Source organism: Lactuca serriola, chromosome 1 (assembly GCF_051521515.1).
Source record: "Lactuca serriola cultivar US96UC23 chromosome 1, Lser_US96UC23_V15, whole genome shotgun sequence".
Classification (NCBI taxonomy): domain Eukaryota; kingdom Viridiplantae; phylum Streptophyta; class Magnoliopsida; order Asterales; family Asteraceae; genus Lactuca; species Lactuca serriola.
The window spans coordinates 1,950,920-1,970,404 of record NC_136408.1 but is presented as its reverse complement, the minus strand read 5'-3'; the positions used below and the strand labels follow the sequence as shown (position 1 = coordinate 1,970,404).

The 19,485-nt window shown below is 34.6% G+C and overlaps 1 long non-coding RNA gene across 2 annotated transcripts; it reads right to left on the bottom strand.

Moving 5' to 3' along the window:
* Positions 1-394: 394 nt before the first annotated feature.
* On the bottom strand, positions 395-16,275 carry LOC145067302 (uncharacterized). Of its 2 annotated transcripts, none has more exons than XR_013688828.1 (4): positions 15,579-16,275; positions 1,062-1,283; positions 839-915; positions 395-740 (listed from the first exon to the last, which is right to left on the bottom strand). It is a non-coding gene; the product is annotated as an uncharacterized LOC145067302 (long non-coding RNA). The 2 variants fall into 2 exon arrangements; XR_013688829.1 differs by having other exon boundaries at positions 859-915.
* Positions 16,276-19,485: the final 3,210 nt, after the last annotated feature.

Sequence of the window (19,485 nt, the reverse complement as noted above, 5' to 3'; positions counted from 1 at the left end):
AATTCCAAAAATAATCCCCTAGCTAGGCACGGTGAATAAGCATATAAATAGCAAAAAATCATAACCACATGCTTTTATCCCTTCCATACTTACAGTAGCTCATGCTCAATAGTAAACAAAAACAACACAATTAGACAGAAAACAAGTATTCTTGAAATTAAATGATTTTGAACTAATAGACTACCAATGAGAAAAGTATGATTTAGTATTAGGAAATGGCCGTCAATGATATTATTTGTCAACCATTTAACTTTTGTGTATTTTCCAAAGAAAACATTATGGTATCGATTTACACATAGATTATGATATTATAAGAATTTGACTTTCATGTATGCTTGCGAGACCAGGTAAATCCAATGTGATTATGCTCTTGCATTTCACAAGATGCAATAGATTTTATAGTTTATAAAATTTTAATATATTGCTTTTTCGGATCCAAAAATTGGCATCGATTATCAGGTTTTTACGTCCAAAATGAAGTCAAACATTCAGCCCATATAAGAAACTATAAGATATAGCTTGCTAGAAATATATAGGCTCGAATTGACTTGACCTTCATGTTGTACGGAGGAGTATAGCTGCTACCAAATTCCTGTTGGGTGATCTTGAACGATAAAGGAGCGGATGACTGTCTTCGCCATCAATAACCATCATCAAAGGAACCTATATGTCTACCTTCAGGGAAGCTGGTCAATATCCTTTCATTCTTCAAAAAGTCTCTCTGGTTAACAATGATGACCCTGCCATGAGCAATTAGGGAATAAAATACTTTTGAAAAACAAGGCAGTTAGGTATAAGATATTTTTGAACAATAATTCAATTCAAGCAAAAGCCAAACCCATAACAATCAATGGTTACATATTTTTGAAGCATGTTATTTATTGAATTTCAACAAAATTTTTGTGGAGGTCGGATCTGCCAAAAAATCATATCAAAAAAGAAACTCATCAGGAGGAAAATCACGATAAATCACATATGGTCAAATATGTTAAAAGAGAATATAGTTGATTACTTGTCCAAAAAAATGCAAAATAATCGAGAATTCAAAATCAAGAAGATACCTTCAGGTTTGCTTCACAGTTTTCTTTTCTTCAAGTTTGGTACCCACGTTTCTTTTCTTTCCTCTATGTGCATTTATACTCAAATCATTGCTTGCATAAAAAATAAAAAAAATCTATTAAAAAAAACAACTTGTAAAAATAAACACAGTTGAGAGAGAGAGAGAGAGAGAGACTTAGGTGGTGTGAAAATGGTGGTGTAGATCGAGATCCATGACTTACGACCTGTAAAAAGAAAAACAAGTCATGATTAGAGAGGTGACTTCATGAAGAAGAAAAGGGACCGGCGGTTTACGGTGCACATTTAGGTTTCTTTAACATTTGTTGAAACTACACATGAGATAAAGATTGATTTATTCTACTAAAACTAAGGATTCAGGTCAAATAATAACTCCATCTGAAACTGATTTAATTGGGTGAACTATAGTGAATATTTGGTCAATTTTGCCAAATTTTTAGGAGGATTCAAAGTTCAAACGTATATATGATCTCCATTGGTTAACTTAAGATTTTAATATTATTTTATTGATGTTTGGTTGTACTTTAAGCTTTAATACTTGGACGTCTTAAAAAATATTATTATTATATTGAATCTATTTATAGAAATAATGAGATTTCTTTTATAAAATAGTATATATATATATATTAAATCGTATATTCGAATAAGACGTCAAAAATATTAAAAGATTTTTAAACCAAAAAACAAAGATAAATAAATAAAGGTAAGAATAAACAATATTATATATATATATATATATATATATATATATATATATATATATATATATATATATATTAGATAATTAATTTAAAAAAATAAAAATAACTTTATAAGAAATCTATATCATTTCTATTTATAATACTATTAACTTTTGTTCCCTAATGCACAGTTCTTCCATGTCATTGGTTGATTTTTTTTTTGTTTTTTTTTTCAATCTTTCTGATTCCACCGCCATTGTTACTACTAAAAGTGGGATTAGTGTTCTTCACCGCTTCATTCCTTGTAAACCGCCTATTCTACTGCTTTTACCTGGGTTAATCCACCATTGCCTTCTCTCTTCTCAGTTACATCTACACAGATCAAAACTCCCTCCACTTAACGTCTTACGCAGTTACATCTTCATATAAACGATCGATAGAACACATCAATGGTACTCGCAGCGGCGGTGCTGCTCACACTCACCGCATCAAATACTTGGATACTATAAACCATTGCTTCCTCTATCTTTCCTCACAATCGGTGTTTCTTTTCTTTTGCCTCTCACCTTGTTTCTCTTCTACTCATAGATTAACACCGCCTCCATCTAACCCTTCCCACCTCCTTCGTCTCCACTTCCTCTTTCACAGCCTTTTCTATCTTCCTACTATCGACCCCGGTTTCATTCACCAACATCATCGAATCCCACACATGATGCACACAAAGATGGGTTGACTAAAGATCCACAATCACTTGAGGTAAGGTCCTTCAACCCTATTTTTGTTAACATCCACTAATCCATCTTTCTCTTTGTTGCTTTGTTGCAGTTTCTTCTCGCCCTTCCTCTCTTCCAATGGCTTTGCCGCTTCAGCTTCGATCAGACTAGGGCCACATAATTTATCGTTTGTTTCTTCCTATTCTTCCCAATCTCACTGTTGATTTAGGGTTCAACCTCTATATTGTTTTCGGTGTCCTTCGTAATCGAACCCTACACACAAAGTCTATACCTCCACCGCTTTGCTCCAGGTAACTACATATTCTACCTTTTGTTTCTTCTATTTGATGCGAAGGTCTGATACCAACAAGTGATTCATAGCCTGTATGGATGTCGCAACCCATTGAGGTGTACATCTTCACCTCTATTTGTGACAACCCCATATTTCGAAACAATGTAATGACCTAAAAAGTCATGAATTGTAATCTCTTTTGATATAATGAAATTATCGTCAAAAATAAAATGTTCAAAAGTCTCTACTGAATTTCATAAATGATAGATATCGTGTCAAGGGTTTAAGAAATATAAAGAACACTAAAATCCGAGTTATAACGAAGAAGTTATGACCAACCTAAGATTCACAGCAAAACCGTCAATACGGTTAAATGTAAAACGTGAAGTTTTAATAAAATACTTTTTAACCTTAAGTATCTAAATGAAAGTCATAGATATCATTAAACCGTGAACATACATAAAAAGAACGCCCAAATCTGACTTCGTATGAGGAAGTTATGATTTTTCAAAGTTTCGGATATAGCGGTAGACAACTAAAAACTCAAGATAGAGATCGAGCGATTTTTAGCAGACACAACCTAAACGAGAATCGAAGATCTCGTCAATAGTAGTACAACGGTAAAAAGACAGACGAAAACGGATGTCGGATGAAGAGGTTATGGATTTTTAACGGACTTTTCCAGTCCCGACCTATTAAAGATATATTATTAAAAATAAAGTCAAAATTAGTCGATGAAGTCTAAACGAGAGTTGTAGAGTATATTCTCACCTTCGTGTGCATATAAAGAATGTCGAAAACGGACCTCGTACGCGAAAGCTATGCATTTTACAAGATCGAGGCACAAAACCCGAGGCAGGTCTGAGGGAACGCACTGCGTTCGGGGCACAGAGCTAGTCCCATCCGTCTGTCGAATCAAGAGTACGTAATCCATGATGACTCAGCGGAACGCCCTACGTTACTTCAGGGAACGCACTGCGTTCAGGGCACAGAGCCAGTCCCATCCGTCTGTCGAATCAACAGTACGTAATCCATGATAACTCAGGGGAACGCCCTGCATTCATGAGTGCCCCCAGCACTATAAAAGGGAGGCTAGGGCTTCGGGTTTGGTTGCTATTCTCTCACTATTTCCTCCACCGAACACCTCTCGAGTCCCTCTAAGATTACCTTGAAGCCCCAGTATTACCACTAGCTCACGACGCAAGTCCCGACGCTCCCGAGATTCCCGAGATCTTCAGCTTTCTCCAGTCGAAGTTCTGCTCGAATTTAGTCTCGACTTCTTCACTACTACCAAGTGAGTTCATACCCTTATAACTACGTTTTCAAATGTTTTGTAAATGCTTTTATACACTTTTAAGGGGGGAATACAAGTACACACGGTTATCCTCGTGTGAAAAACATCAATCTTTTGCTATACTTTTGTTATATAAATATCAAACACTTTCTTTATATTTTGAGTATAAATATTCAATAATGTTATAACAAATGTTATACTTTACATACAAAGTCGACACTACACTAGGGTTTATCATACAAACAAATCACACATTTGGAAAAACTATAATAGGTATAGTTTACTAGATATTCATGAGATTTTACATACTATAAGTACTATATCAAGGAATTACTTTCATATACAAGAATAATTGGACTTTTCATATGTAAATCTATTTGATACTAAGTTTTGTGAGACATTCAACTTCATGTACTTTCAAGTATGCAGTTAAATTCCTGTATTATATACTATAATCCCTTGTAAGGAGAGCGAGATACTTGTGTATAGATCTATACGGGATTGACAATCCCGCACCTAAACGGTTAGCTACAGTTAGACCGGCAGATATGGGGTGACAAATGTCATAACATTCCAGCGCCTGAAGAACGTTGTTACAGGCAGTCTGGGTCAATAGCATGGTTATAAAACTCACATGGAGTATTAAAAACATGTTGATTTACGGGGTTATCAAATGCCTTAGTGATTTTATACATACATAAATCTACTATTCTAGGCATGAAAAACACTATTGCTTTACAGTTTTGGAACTTTTAAACTACCACACACTTATGGAAAAATATTGGATTTCTAGAAGCAAACATTCAAAAACAGTCGGGTCTTGGTAGAAGACTACTTTTATACTAGTAGGAAATATGGGATTTTCTAGCAGTTTTCAAAAATCTACAAACAATTTCATTCGAATTTATACAAACATTGACATTAAATACTTATGAACTCGCCATCTTAAACGCTGATCTACTCTTTCAAATTTACTTGTATTTCTCAGGGATTCAGTAATACAGGTAAACTTCAGCTTTTGGAGAAGTGACGCTAAGGCGTCAGTTTAAAACTCATTTTGCCATCATATTGTAATTTGTTTTGAAACAAGTATCATTCAACAATGTAACTTTTAAATTATATATATGCTGGTTGTTTTACTTTCTTTACTATGTATTCAACTGTTACGATACTACATGAAGTCATCCGCCCTCGAACGATTCCGCCGTTCTGGTTTGGGGTGTGACAGATTGGTATCAGAGCATTGTTTATAGTGAAATAAGTATATCGAACCACATAGGATATACAAACTATAAATGCATAGGGACAAAAATTCTCTGACAAAACGTTGTTGCACCTAAATCGCGTTTCATTTAACTTAAGTTATTGGGTCGAAAAAGCACAAATACATGCATACAACGATTTATTTTCATGGTTAGAACTATACAAGAAGTATTAAGACAAGTTGGGCACTACGACTAGGCCTCGGAATATGTAATCGGATTTGGGACGAATATAGTCTGATCAACTATATTTATCCGAGATCGGACTAATGTATGTCGAGTAATGGTCATAGTGAGCAACAAGTCAAAACTTACCAAAATAACACTGGTATCAAACATACAAACTTAAATACTATAGGATTATTTGGTAAATACAATAGTTTAACTTACATGTTTAGATTTACATGTTTTTAAAATTCCTTGACAATTCTCATATCTCTATTCTCATACAGACACAATGGTTAGATTCTATCCACCCGGGGATCCCTACTACCCGAATCAGGGCAATGGAGGATGGGTAGAGGAGGACCCCGAAGAAGACAAGGAACATATAGAGTTGGAGGAAGGGGAAGACTATGGGATAAACTCGGAGCCAGAAGTAATCAACCCACCAGTCGCTCAACCTCCCACATTTAGGGGAAACTTTCAGGGACCAACTCCCATTTGGGGAAGTCACATTCACCATTGGAGCCGACATCAAGGATTATGTCCTCCCTACGGTTTGTGTCGGGACTTCTACGATGTCGGGGGTGGAGGTTCAGCCGACCGAGCACTCCCAGTCATGGTGGGCAAACTAGCCAACCAGTCCTATCAATCCAGGGTTCAAGCAAACCGGATTCGTGAAGTCAACGTGGAAGTACAAGTTCACACTTCCGACATCCGTCGACTGGATAGGTTGCAGGATGATGCCCAACTCCGCACCGACACATTCCAAACGCAACTGATTGCAACCCTCTCTGAGATAAGGGAAATGAGGGAACAACAAGCCGTTTTCGATAGGCGTCTTATGGAAGCAAATCAATCAGACACGGAGTCGAGCTCCAAGCGCAAACTACGTCGCAAGTAGTACTTGCCCGAATCCCAAAAAATTTGTTATAGAATAAGAACTCGGATAAAAGTCTTACTTTTCTTTAACTTCTGTACCGGAGATCCTTAGAAGGGTCGAAATTTTCCTAACTTCAAAATGTAACTCAACGTATGTTTAATATATATGAAGAAATCCTTTATGTGTTAATTCATTGAATACTACTCAGATTCATAAGTTTATCTATCACTATACTAACTTTTATTATGAATCAAGTTCTAAAACCTTGGGTAGGTCAGTCAAATTCATAAATTGATGAATATAGCAAATTTATTAACACACGACTTCCAATCATTAAAGACTTATGGTCTTCATTCTATTTCTTTAGCAGCACGATGCCGCCCCGTAAATCTACATGTCGTGTCAACAACGCAACACCTCCACCACCACCACCCCCATCAACGGATAATGCCACCTTGATAGCCACTATAATAGCTACAGTGACAGCAACAATGGCACAAATGAGTAATAATGGTTCCGTAGGGGGAGTAAATAGCTCTACGAATGGTCAACGTCAGGGTCGTTTAGGAGATTGCTCCTTCAAGGAATTCACCAATAGCAAGCCCATATCTTTTAATGGATCTGGAGGGATAATGGCTCTATCGCAGTGGATAGAGAAAACAGAAGCAGTTTTCGAGATCTGTGCATGTCTGGAAGTGAGCAAGGTAAAGTTTGCTGCTTGTACATTCTCCGAGAGAGCTCTGGCATGGTGGAATGGCCATGTCAAGTCACTAACTCTAGTAGTGGCTAATTCTATGGGCTGGGAAAATCTAAAGCAAATGTTAATGCAAGAGTACTGTCCAATAGGCGAAGTACAAAAGCTAGAGCAAAAACTTTGGGGCCTTACTATGGTAGGCTCGGACATCACAACCTATACCAATAGGTTTAGTGATTTGGCAATCCTTTGCCTAGGGATGGTTGCTCTAGAGAGCAAGAAGATCGAGAGATACATCTGGGGACTGTCACCCCAGATCCAAGGAAGTGTACTAGCTTCCAAACTAGTCACTTTCGATAGTGCCAAACAGTTGGCCCAACCTCTCGTTGACCATGGAGTCTTCCAAGGGTTCGCGACTATTGTTCCAGAGCAAACCATAGGAAACAACAACAACAACAACAACAACAGTACCAACAAAAAAAACAAGAAGAAGTTTGGGAACAAGAGAAAGAGTCAATTTTCACAGGAACCTTCCAAGAAGCAACAAATAGTGGCGGTCCATGCCGCTACTACCCCCAATGCTGCTCATGTTGCCTCTACACCAGCAAAGCAACATTATGGGAACCTACCAAAGTGCAGCAAATGCAATTTCCATCACAACGGAAATTGTTAGGAGATGCACTACAACAACTGCAACAGGAAAGGGCATACTGCCCGTTTCTGTAAGGCACCGGCACGACCAATCACCCAAGTCCCTGGAGTCGATGTGGGCCAGGCGTGTTATGGATGCGTTGAGGTTGGACACTACAAGAGAGACTGTCCTAAGGCAAGGAATGTTGGCGGCATAGGAAGAGTGCTGGCAATAGGGCGGAATGAAGAAATAGTTGATCCCACGGTGGTTACGGGTACGTTTCTCCTCAATAACGCTTATGCATGCATACTCGTTGATTGTGGTGCGGAGAGGAGTTTCGTGAGTCATAAATTCAAACACATACTAAAACAGAACACTCAATCACTCTGTAAGATATTTACAGTAGAAATGGAAAATGGTAGAACAGAAAGCACAAACGATATGTACATAGGCTGCACACTAACTCTAAATGAACATTCATTTCAAATCGATCTAATGTTGATCACTATAAAGAGCTTTGATGTCATCATCGATATAGATTGGTTAAGCCTACACCATGCCGATATACTTTGTCACGAAAGGGCCGTTCGCCTAAATCTGCCAAACGGCAAAACTCTTGTCATTTATGGTGACAAACCTGGTACCAATTTACAAATCATCTCTTACGTCAAAGCCCAGAAATACCTGCGTAAGGAGTATTGTGCCTTCTTAGCCCACGTAGTAGATAAGGACAAAGAAGCAAAAGACCTCAAAGACATTCCAAAAGTCTGCGATTTTCCTGATGTCTTCCCTGAAGATCTTCCAAGATTCCCACCAGAATGACAAGTCGAGTTCAGGATCGATTTAATTCCCGGAGCTACCCCGGTAGCTAAGTCGTCGTATCGTCTAGTGCCAGCTGAGATGCAAGAATTATCCAGCCAATTAAACGAACTACTCAGCAAAGGATTGATCAGACCGAGCTTCTCACCTTGGGGAGCACCAGTCATATTCGTAAAGAAGAAGGATGGATCTTTCTGCATGTGCATCGATTACCGGAAACTCAACAAGCTCACTATCAAGAACCGATATCCCCTACCATGCATTGACGACTTGTTCGACCACTCCAAGGAGCGAGTAATTTCTCAAAGATCGGTTTGAGATCCGGGTATCATCAGCTGCGAGTCTTGGAAGGAGATGTTCCCAAAACAACCTTTCGAACTCGTTATGGTCACTACGAGTTTGTAGTGATGCCCTTTGGATTAATAAATGCACCGGCGGTGTTCATGGACTTAATGAACTGAGTGTGTCATTCATTCCTGGACAAATTTGTGACCATGTTGCTACTGAATCAGCAATGATTTAGTTGTTGCTACTGAATCAGCAATGATTTGGCGCACTGGAAAAGCAAATTTGATTGGAATATCTACTCTCCAAACTTCCGTGGACATTGACAATGGAAACATTGGAAGTCCATAAAAGATTTCTCTTTCCAAGGGAAAGAGAAAGGCTAAGTCTGAGATTGTCCCGTGTACCATTCCCAAAGAGTCTATATGTTTCTATTGCCAAGAGAAAGGGCATTGGTTGCGAAGCTTCCCTGACTACCTGAAAGATCTGAGAAAAGGTAGAATCAAAAAGTTTGACTCTGCTTCAGGTAAGTATATTTCCTAACTCTATTAAGTTCCTAATTGTTGATTCTTAATACATGATGTGACAAGGTTGCATTTTGATGTTTTGTAGGATCATGAAAACGGAAGGAAGCTTAAAGGAAGACTATGTTGAATCTGATAGCGAAGATGGATTTCAATCGCATGGTTCGAATATCGGATTTTTGAGCTGCTGCTTAAAAATTTTGGTAGATTGCTTGGAAATATGTAATAACATAGTTTTATTTTGTAATTGCATTGTAAGGAAAAGTTTTTTCCGCATTTTATAAATAAATAAAATTTTGTTTTTATTTTTTATCTCCTTACAATGGCATTTTTGAAATTGATGTTTCTATGTTTCTATGTTAGCAATATGAGTTTGATTCTTTCGTTTGTGGTAATGTCGAGTATTTTCCAAATAAGGAAAGATTCTCATCACCCAAGTTTCGATTGGACAGAAACTTGGAATCATGCAAGTTGTATTGTATGATGAATAAGAATTTTCATCTTTGGTAAATTAAGACTAATTCCTTGTTCACATGTATCTGTAAGTCAAGTGAAGGACTAGGGGATCGGGTATACTGGGTGTGCGCTGGTCAAGATCCATCACAAAAATCGATAAGACTATTCGTCATGATTTACTAAAGTTTAGTAAACATGGTTATGCTTACAAGTTTAAGTATAATTCTGAAACATTGGAAAAGGTTCAATGTATGGCAGAACGAATGAGAAGAATCAAATTAGGCAGAAAGATAAAAGTTTCTCCAATCTGAAAATATGGGAGAGTACTTTAGTATCATGTTTTATGATCATCTTAATGCTTATGGAAAACCATATCACAATTGATCCTCTAAAGACATCTTAGTGCATTTATATGGCTAAAAAGAGGAATCGTGAATTGTTGAAATGATTAAATCAAGAAGATGAGTCATACTTCGTTCCCAAACAAGTCTTAGAGTCATACTCCAAGATTGTAACCTTGAGCGACATAATCTTAAGAAAGGTAGGGGTGGAAAATCGGGCCATTGTGTCGTGTTTTTGTCTGACACGACACGACACGACAAAGTTTTATGTAACACGAACACGACACGACACGATGTCATGTTTTTTGTAACTAACACGAAAACGAACCGATTAGAAAATGACAAACACGACATGACATGACAAAGATAACATAATAAAAAAAATTAGTTTATTTAATTAATATTTAATCTGGAATTAATTCAGGATTAATTGAATTTACTAAAGGTCCAAGGGTTGAATTGTAATTGTTCATAAATGAGAAAGGAATGAAGATTCTAGAACCCATATAGGTGGAGAACAAAATTAGGAGGGATTTTAGGGTTTCTAGAATATTCCTAAAGCTGATAAGGATACTATATTTGAATAGAATAAATCTGAATATTTTATTATTCAAATCTAGGGTTTTCCTTGTCTCATCCACACTATAAATAGGACCCCAAGGGTTATAATTTCCGTGCATACCCTTCCTTGGAAGATACTCTGGCCGAAAATCTCCTCCTTCCTCTCTCCTCTTGTCTTCTAGTTCTAGGATTTGGGTGTGAGCCATTAAAGAGATCATCATTTTAGTTCTAAGCACTCGAAGACCTACATTACAAGGAGATTGAAGTGATTTTTTTACTACAACAAATCAAAAGGTATGTAACTCTATACTTGGTAATTCTGAATTACACTATGGTTATGCTAGGTTTAGTTGTCCACTGTATGTTGCTATCAAGGTATATAACATAGATCTATTATAGGATGCATGTGCCCTATTACTTGTTAATTGTTTTCCGCATTGTACAATTTTATTTTCTATAAAACCCAACAGTTAGGCCTCAGATACATCGGTCTGTTCAGGGTTATTGCCCGGGTGGGAAAGGTTACTTATCGGTTGGATCTTCCAATGGAGCTTAGTCATATCCACAATACCTTTCATATCTCTCAGTTACAGAAGTGTTTAGGCAATGATTCCTTAGTGGTTCCTTTGGATGACATTTAGGTTGATGAGCGTTAGAATTACGTACAGAGACCAGTTGCGAGTATTGACAAGAAGATGAAGACCCCGCGCAACAAGGTAGCGGGTTTAGTGAAAGTGCAATGACAGCACCAGAAGGGTTCCGGATAGACCTGGGAACCCGATGACAAGATGAGGGAGCATTACCCAAAATTACTTGCAATAGCGAATTTTGAGGACGAAATATGATTCAAGTGGGTAAGAGTTGTAACATCCACTTTCAGGTATGATTCTTCCAGGTTTAATTTCTTTAAATGTAAGTTTTGGGGATTTTGGCTTGGCCACGATGTAGTGATGGATTGACCACAATGTGGCAGCTCGATTTAGAAAACACACAACCATGAATTACCACGACGTGGCAAGGCCTTGGCTACGACGTGGTGGCGGCTGGGTTCAAAACCCTATATCCCGAGATTGTGCCCTATTTAAAGGCACTAAGTCCTAGGGTTGCCTCATTTGTGCCCTATATATCTTAATCTTGCAAAACCAACTGTTATATATATATATATATATATATATATATATATATGACTTGGATGTCTATAAAACCTCATACCTATACATACCCACCCCCAATCATTCCTCACAGATCCTAGTCCACAATTATCAGGAAGATAAACAATTTAAAAGAAAGGGCTTGACTACACCGCTAGGCTTTTCCTTGGCTAGTGAAGTCATAAAGGTACTCGTGCCATCAGAGTACTTGATGAATATGGTATCCCATATCATCTATTTTTGTGGGTTATGAACACACACTAGCAACGTAATTTAAAAGACTGTCTAGAATGATCAAGTTGTGTCATCTTACTCTAAGAGATAACTAGACATACCATAATAGTTTCTTGATTTGGACTCACCATTTACGGTCATCCAAAAAGGAATACGATTTGTACTCCGGTACGTATTTCATACCATCGACACCTGAAAGTATCACAGAATAGAACCCTACTCTCGGTTCCTAACTTACACACATTCTCCAAACGAGACTACCCAATACCGAACATAATTGAACTAGGAATCTATATAATAACTCTTATATCATTAAAGGGCATAACTACTAAGCTCCCATTACAAACTCTGTTTATACAACACTATCCTAATTTAGTGTATATATGTAGTACAAAGTATTTAGGTATTAATATATTTATCTCTCTATCTATCTATCTATCTATCTATTTATCTCTATTAATACTTCTAATCTTATTAACACATATAGAACCATATTTGGTTCCATATCATACATCATCAAATGCCTTTCTAACACATAATCCAGGAAATAAACATATAGTTCACGTATAAAGTTTTCGACAGATATTTAATACTTTAATTAATACTCGTACTAAAATCATGTTCATGAAAGGGACTATGAACTCACTTGAATTAGGTGGATGATTTGTGATTTGGGTGAAGCTTCACCTAATACCTTAGCCTTTCCTATGATGTCACCTAAGTATGATTAATACTAAGTCTTAGTCTAATACCCCTGGTGACTAATAATAGTCTAGATTCCTCACTGATCACAATGTCTACATCAAGATCTGTCAAGTAAGGAACAATCAGGTAGGATCATATCAGAGGCAGGGCCCGTTTGGTATACAGAGTATACTATTTGAAAATCTCTGTTTTAAACACCTCACTAAATCCAGCGTAAACATCATCCTCATAAGTAGATCAATAGATATTGTGATATTGAATCACTGATAAATCTTATTTATAGAGTCATATTGACGACTATGAATATAAATATAAGTTACACTTGAAGCATAAGAAGTGCAACTTGACTTACAAAGATTTCTGACAAAAGTCTGGATAGTTTGCAGGCAGAAATTCGAACCAAACACTTCTATTTCTTCGACGACTCAAGGCTCTACTAATACTTCTAATATTTAAGGGAAATCGAGCTAAAATCTCAGAGGAAATGTAGAGAGATTGTTGAAGGTGTGAGAATGAAATGGGAGCTGAAGGCTTTTATTTATAACCATTTTTACTAGGTGCGGCGTGTGCTTTTGAAGGCCTGTTGCTTGCTTCAGCGACGCTGATCCTCTGCCCTGTTGCCACGTGTCAAATTTTGGGTGGTCCACCTCACTACTTCTAGAAGCGTCTGCACCACGCGCATACAAATTTTTAGTTTTTCAAAAATTCATATCTTTCTTATACTAGCTCTGTTTTCGATATTCTTTATATTTGTGTGTAGCTATCAACAAATACTACAACTTTCATTCAAACTCCTTCGGCTAATTCTCACTTTATTTTTAAAGTTATATTTTTAACATGCTTAGACTGTTAAAGTCCGTATAAAAATCATAACTCTTTCATACGACATCCGTCCTCGACTGTCTTTATATCAACTAGCTCCTACTCATGATATCTTCAAATCTCGTTTAGATTGTTTTGCCTAACAATCGACCGATCTAAAATTCAGTTTCTGAGTCGCACACTATTATACTGAAACATCTAAAAACCGTAACTTCCTTATATGAAGTCAGATTTGGACGTTCTCTACATCATATTCTCGCTTTTACGATTACTACAACTTTCGTTTAGCCTACTTAGGATAATAGTCAATCTCTCTCTGACTCACTATTTATGACACGTAGAGTTAAATCGCAAAACTTTAAAGAAGCATAACTTCTTCATACGAAGTCGAATTGGAGCACTTCTTATATCACCAAGATAGTCATTACGACTACCACATCTTTAGCTAAGATTATATATTATATATTAAATGTCTAGCCCGAATCTGCGGACATTACATGTTGGGTGGGGCCTGTTAAGTGAATTGGATGGAGCCATTTATGTATGATGGGCAGGCCCATTATACTAATTGGGCGGAGCCCGTATGGTTACTTGGTATTTTGGTAAACTCATTAAACTTTGTGTTTACGTTATTATGTTTAAATGTTTTAGGTACTTCTGGTTCCAAAGGGAAGAGCTCGACTTGATCGCACTGCATCCCATGGAGTTTTATTCTACATTATCTTTTTATGATTCAATCTAATGTTTGAGAATACATTACATTTTGATTGTCTTTCATTAAAAGAAAAAATGTTTTGGGTTGTTTTAAAAAATGAAATTTTACTTTGTATTTTTTTGAACGTTACTATATATATATATATATATATATATATATATATATATATATATATATATATATATATATATATATATATATATATATATATATTAGGTTATAATCCGTGGAAACCACGGGTAAAAAAGAAAATTTATATTGATAATTAAAAATGACAATAAAAAATCAATGGTTTATAAATTTTCATTGAATTAATAAGATATATGTTTTGTTTAAAATATTATTTAAAACATTAAAACAACAAAATTAAATTTTAACAAACCGTTAAGAAAAAAATGTTCGTTTTAGTCAAATTACATAAACAATATTTGTTGTACATTAGAATTTTCATAGTTGATCTAAAGGTAAATGATTCATTTAAAAAATATGTTCAAATATTAACATGTAAAAAAATGTTGCATTTGAAAAAGAACCCTCTTTTAGTGCTTGATATATATAGAAAAGATAATTTTGTAATGAAAATAAACATAAAAACGAATGTACATGTTGTAACAGTAAGAAATGTTGTAACAGTAAGAAGATTGAAGATGGAATACAATAATAAACCAATATATAAAAAAAAGTTTAAAATATCACAACCAAAATGAATGTGTTGGATAATATATCAAATAAAAAATAAAAGGTTTTCTTTGACATCAAAAGTCAAAGTCAAAATCTCTTCTTTTTTAAAGTATGTTTTTAGGTCAACGCTACCATTTCAAATGAAAAAACTAACAAACTAGGATCCAAAGATAATTACTTTAAAGTTGTTTAAATTATAAAACTTAAACAGATCAAGACCTGCCAAGTTTTTTCCACTAAGATATTCAAAAAACACATCGTCAAATAATAAACATATTAGTCTAATATTTAACAAAAAAAAAAAAAGCAATTTTGAATAATTTGATTCATATAAATACGGAGCTCCTATAATGAACTAATCGTATAAATAGTGTTGAAACTGTTGCAAATTCATCCCCATTTTCTCCTGCAACTAAGTTTAACCCTTTAGAAATCAATAAAACGGTATATTTAATCACAAACAAATGATAAAAATAGACTGCAGCCATTACCCACAAAAAACTCATAAATTTAAAGCCTGGCATCCAATTTTTGTTCCACAAGAATCACAAAATTGTTAGCACATACACACACAAAAAAAAAATCATCAAAAATACCTTGCATGATATGGGGAGCCCACTGAGAATCAGAGTCTTCGTAACCCAATTTTGCATGTAAAAACCTTTAGGTAAACCACAACCAGGAGAATATGGAATAACTTAATTTCGTGTATCAAGAATGACCGACATCTCAAATTGAAAAAGAAAACAATGATTAATTAGTCAATGAGAATAGACCGTGATGTGGGTGCGGTCGTGCGGGTATTTGTTCGTGGTGGTGGGTGTGTGGTGGCAACTATTCAATCGATGATTATGAAGATAAAAACAATATAATCGAGAAAAAAAAAAAGTGTACCAACTGAAATAGAATCTAACCTTCAATTTTAGATAGAATTTAGGGTTTAACAGCTCCAATTGTAGGAAAAACCTTTGGGTCGATGAACAATTAAAGAAAACATTAAAAAAATAGCGTAAAATAATGGGTTGGAATGGTACAATATAAATAGCGAGATTGAGAATCCTGGTGATTTGGGATATAATTCGATGAGATTACCTTCTTCATTCATGCAAATATATCGATAATTGACACAAAAACCTTGGAAATTTTAAAGCTAAAATCTTGGAATGAAGTCGGAAAGAATTATTTATTTCTTTCCATATTTATGTGACGCTGAAATTGAGAGCAAATATGTAGATGATTTCACAAAATCGCGGCTTAATTTTGTGGGATGCGGTTGCTATTTTCCAGCATTATTAGAATGAAAAAATGGGGAGATAAGTTTGAATGCAAAATTCTAGAACAAATTCAAATAAAGGTCGAGGGTAAATTTGGAAAATCACATTCAAAATTTATGGGATGAGAAGACGTCACGTGGACAAATAAAAGAGTGTTTTATTATAATAGAGGATATATATATATATATATATATATATATATATATATATATATATATATATATATATATATATATATATATATTCATTTAAGACCATGTTAATTTTGGAGTAAATTACACGAATGGTCCCTATGGTTTAGGGTAATTTGCGCGTTTGGTCCCTAACTTATTTTTTTAACTCGGAAGGTCCCTACTGTTTGTTTTTGTTACGCACTTGGTCCCTGTCTTACCTAAAAAGACTATTTTTCCATTTATTTTTTAATTTATTTAAACAAACACACTCTCAACCCTACCGCTCACACCTTACCTTACTTACCCCACCATTTTTGCCTATTTAAATAATGGTATTTTTAGATAATATGAGGACTAAGTGCATAACAAAAACAAACAGTAGGGACCAAGCGCGTAACAAAAACAAATAGTAGGGACCTTCCGAGTTAAAAAAATAAGTTAGGGACTAAGCACGCAAATTATCCCAAACCATAGGGACCATTCGTGTAATTTACTCGTTAATTTTGTGATACCATGAGACGCAATCTAAAAATAATTTTAAAATAAAAAATAAAAAGAAAAGTCCAAAAAAAAAAATTTAATTATATTTTACGTCATTTTCTTTAATTAAAAAAATAAAAAGAAAAATAAAATTTACTATTTTTTTTTTTGAAAAATACATGAAATATTCTAATAAAATATTACACTGTAAATAATCCAATGTGATTTTTAAAATGTTAAATTATTATAGTATTCCAGTAGATTTGTCAGATATATAAAATATTCTAATATTCTACTAAAATATTTTAATATTCTACTAGAATATATTTCACAGATATTTCAAAAAATTGGTAAAAAAATATATTTTTTTATTCTTTTTTTGGATAAAAAGGTGACGAAAATAATATTATTTTAAAAAATTCAAAAATCTTCAAATGTTTTGCATTTTAAAAATGTTTTTTTTATCTAAAAATGAGTGGTTAGGATTGCATCTCCCCGTCTCACAAAATATAGTGGTCTCACATGAACCTGACTATATATATATATATATATATATATATATATATATATATATATATATATATATATATAGAGAGAGAGAGAGAGAGAGAGAGAGATAGAATTATTTGAAAACTCAGATATTCGTAAAAAAGTTTTGGGCCTTAGCCGTTTGTTTTCAGTTATTTAAAAAAAAATTAAAACAAAATAGTCGTTTGTTTTCAGTTATTTAAAAAAAATTAAAACAAAATAGTCGTTTGTTTTCAGTTATTTAAAAAAAACATTTATTTAAAAGATGTGCATATATACAAATGTTGATGTACATGTGTGTGCACATAGAAATTTGTATGTATGCATATTTTTTTAAAAGTTGTTTTTTTTTTTAATTTTCACGAATTAAACTATTATTGATTTGTAAAATAAAATTTAAAAAACAAACCATAATACAATTTTGGAGATTGTTCTTGGATTTCATGAATGTTTGAGTTTGATTTAGATAATTGATTAAGGATATTATCCTAATCAATTATGAGATTCTCTGGTTATGTAATGAAGCTTCTCTTCTCCTTGTAAATCATTCGTTTTCCTTGTTTATTAGACAGTTTTTTATTATCAATTAAAAATCCAGTTTTGGAGTTATCTATTGTTCTTTATGTTGTTGTTAGTTTTACTTTGTCATTCAATCCAATCATCTAGAGATGAGTTATATTTGTCGTGTTCATTTGTTTGTCACACCAAATTCATCTTATTTTTGCCACACATATCCTAATGCTTACCACAAGAATGAATGGTTTGACATGACATCGTTATGCAATGAGCAATATTTGGTAAAATAAATTGTAGTAATATTGTACTAGCACTCCCGCCTTATTATTTTATTGATGACATAGTTCACGACTACCGTACTATTTGGTTACTATGAAAATAATCAGCGTCTTTCATACGATATACAATTGTTTTAACTTTTAAGCAACAAATCTTTACTTTAATTGTTACTCCTTACTCAATAATGACACAGATAACCTATTGAGCCTCGGTTAACTAGCTTTGGTATGAGCAGGTTTTAATCGGGATAATGGAATAAAAGTAGTGAAAAAATAGGTCGATTTATTTGTAGATGGTAGAGTGACGAAGGGTTTTAGTTGTTTCTAGTTGATGGTTTTGGTTGTTTTGTGAGAGTTGATAACATTATAAGAATAATATTTGTCTATGATCTCGACTGAGATATTTCTAAAAAAATGTATAATCATTGTTCTACTAAGAAATATAGAATATTGGTGAGCAAAAGCATCGATGGTATTGAACCGGTACTATATACCTTTTTTGGATTGATACTTAGCTCACCTATTTTTATGATTTTCGGTTATCAAGACTAGCAGGTTTAGTGCCATTCGTTCCAAGTAAAAACCACAATCGAACCGGAATTCATTTTTATATTTTTGTGGTTTCCTTTACTTTGAACGCATAACTCTCATATGAAGCTCAATTGGGTTGATGTTTTTTTTCGTTGTCTTGACTACATATTAGGCTAAAAAGTTGAACTGATTTTGATAATTATAGTCAGAGTTACACAGCCCTAAACATATATACTTTTAAAAAAAAAAAATTAAATTTTTTAGACTGTCATTTTTTCTCCCCACTCTATGCAGAATTTTTCCTCAACTTTTAAGCACTCATATGGATTGTTGCATTCAAAAAATGAGAGTGATACTGAAGTGCCACCATCCAAGAAATGGAATTCTGGATTTCATTAGTTTTGGGTTTGATGCTTACGGAGGTGACTCGTAAAATAGATAGTAGATAGCGTTGGTAAGTAATTTTTTTAAAATGCAAACCTTCACCGGCTAGGGTGTAGATGTAGGTGTATGTTTTATAATCCATCCATCCACCCAGAAAATACGGATTGAGAAGCAGATTGGGCGGTTAGTAAGAGCCAGAAATTGATATGTAGAATTTAAAAATCATCAAAATACTCCCATAAACTTGCTTTATTTTCAGCTTCAATTATACAAATTACATAGATAAAGAAAAAAAAAATGGGGGGGGGGGGGGGGGGGGGGGGGGGGGGGGGATGAGAG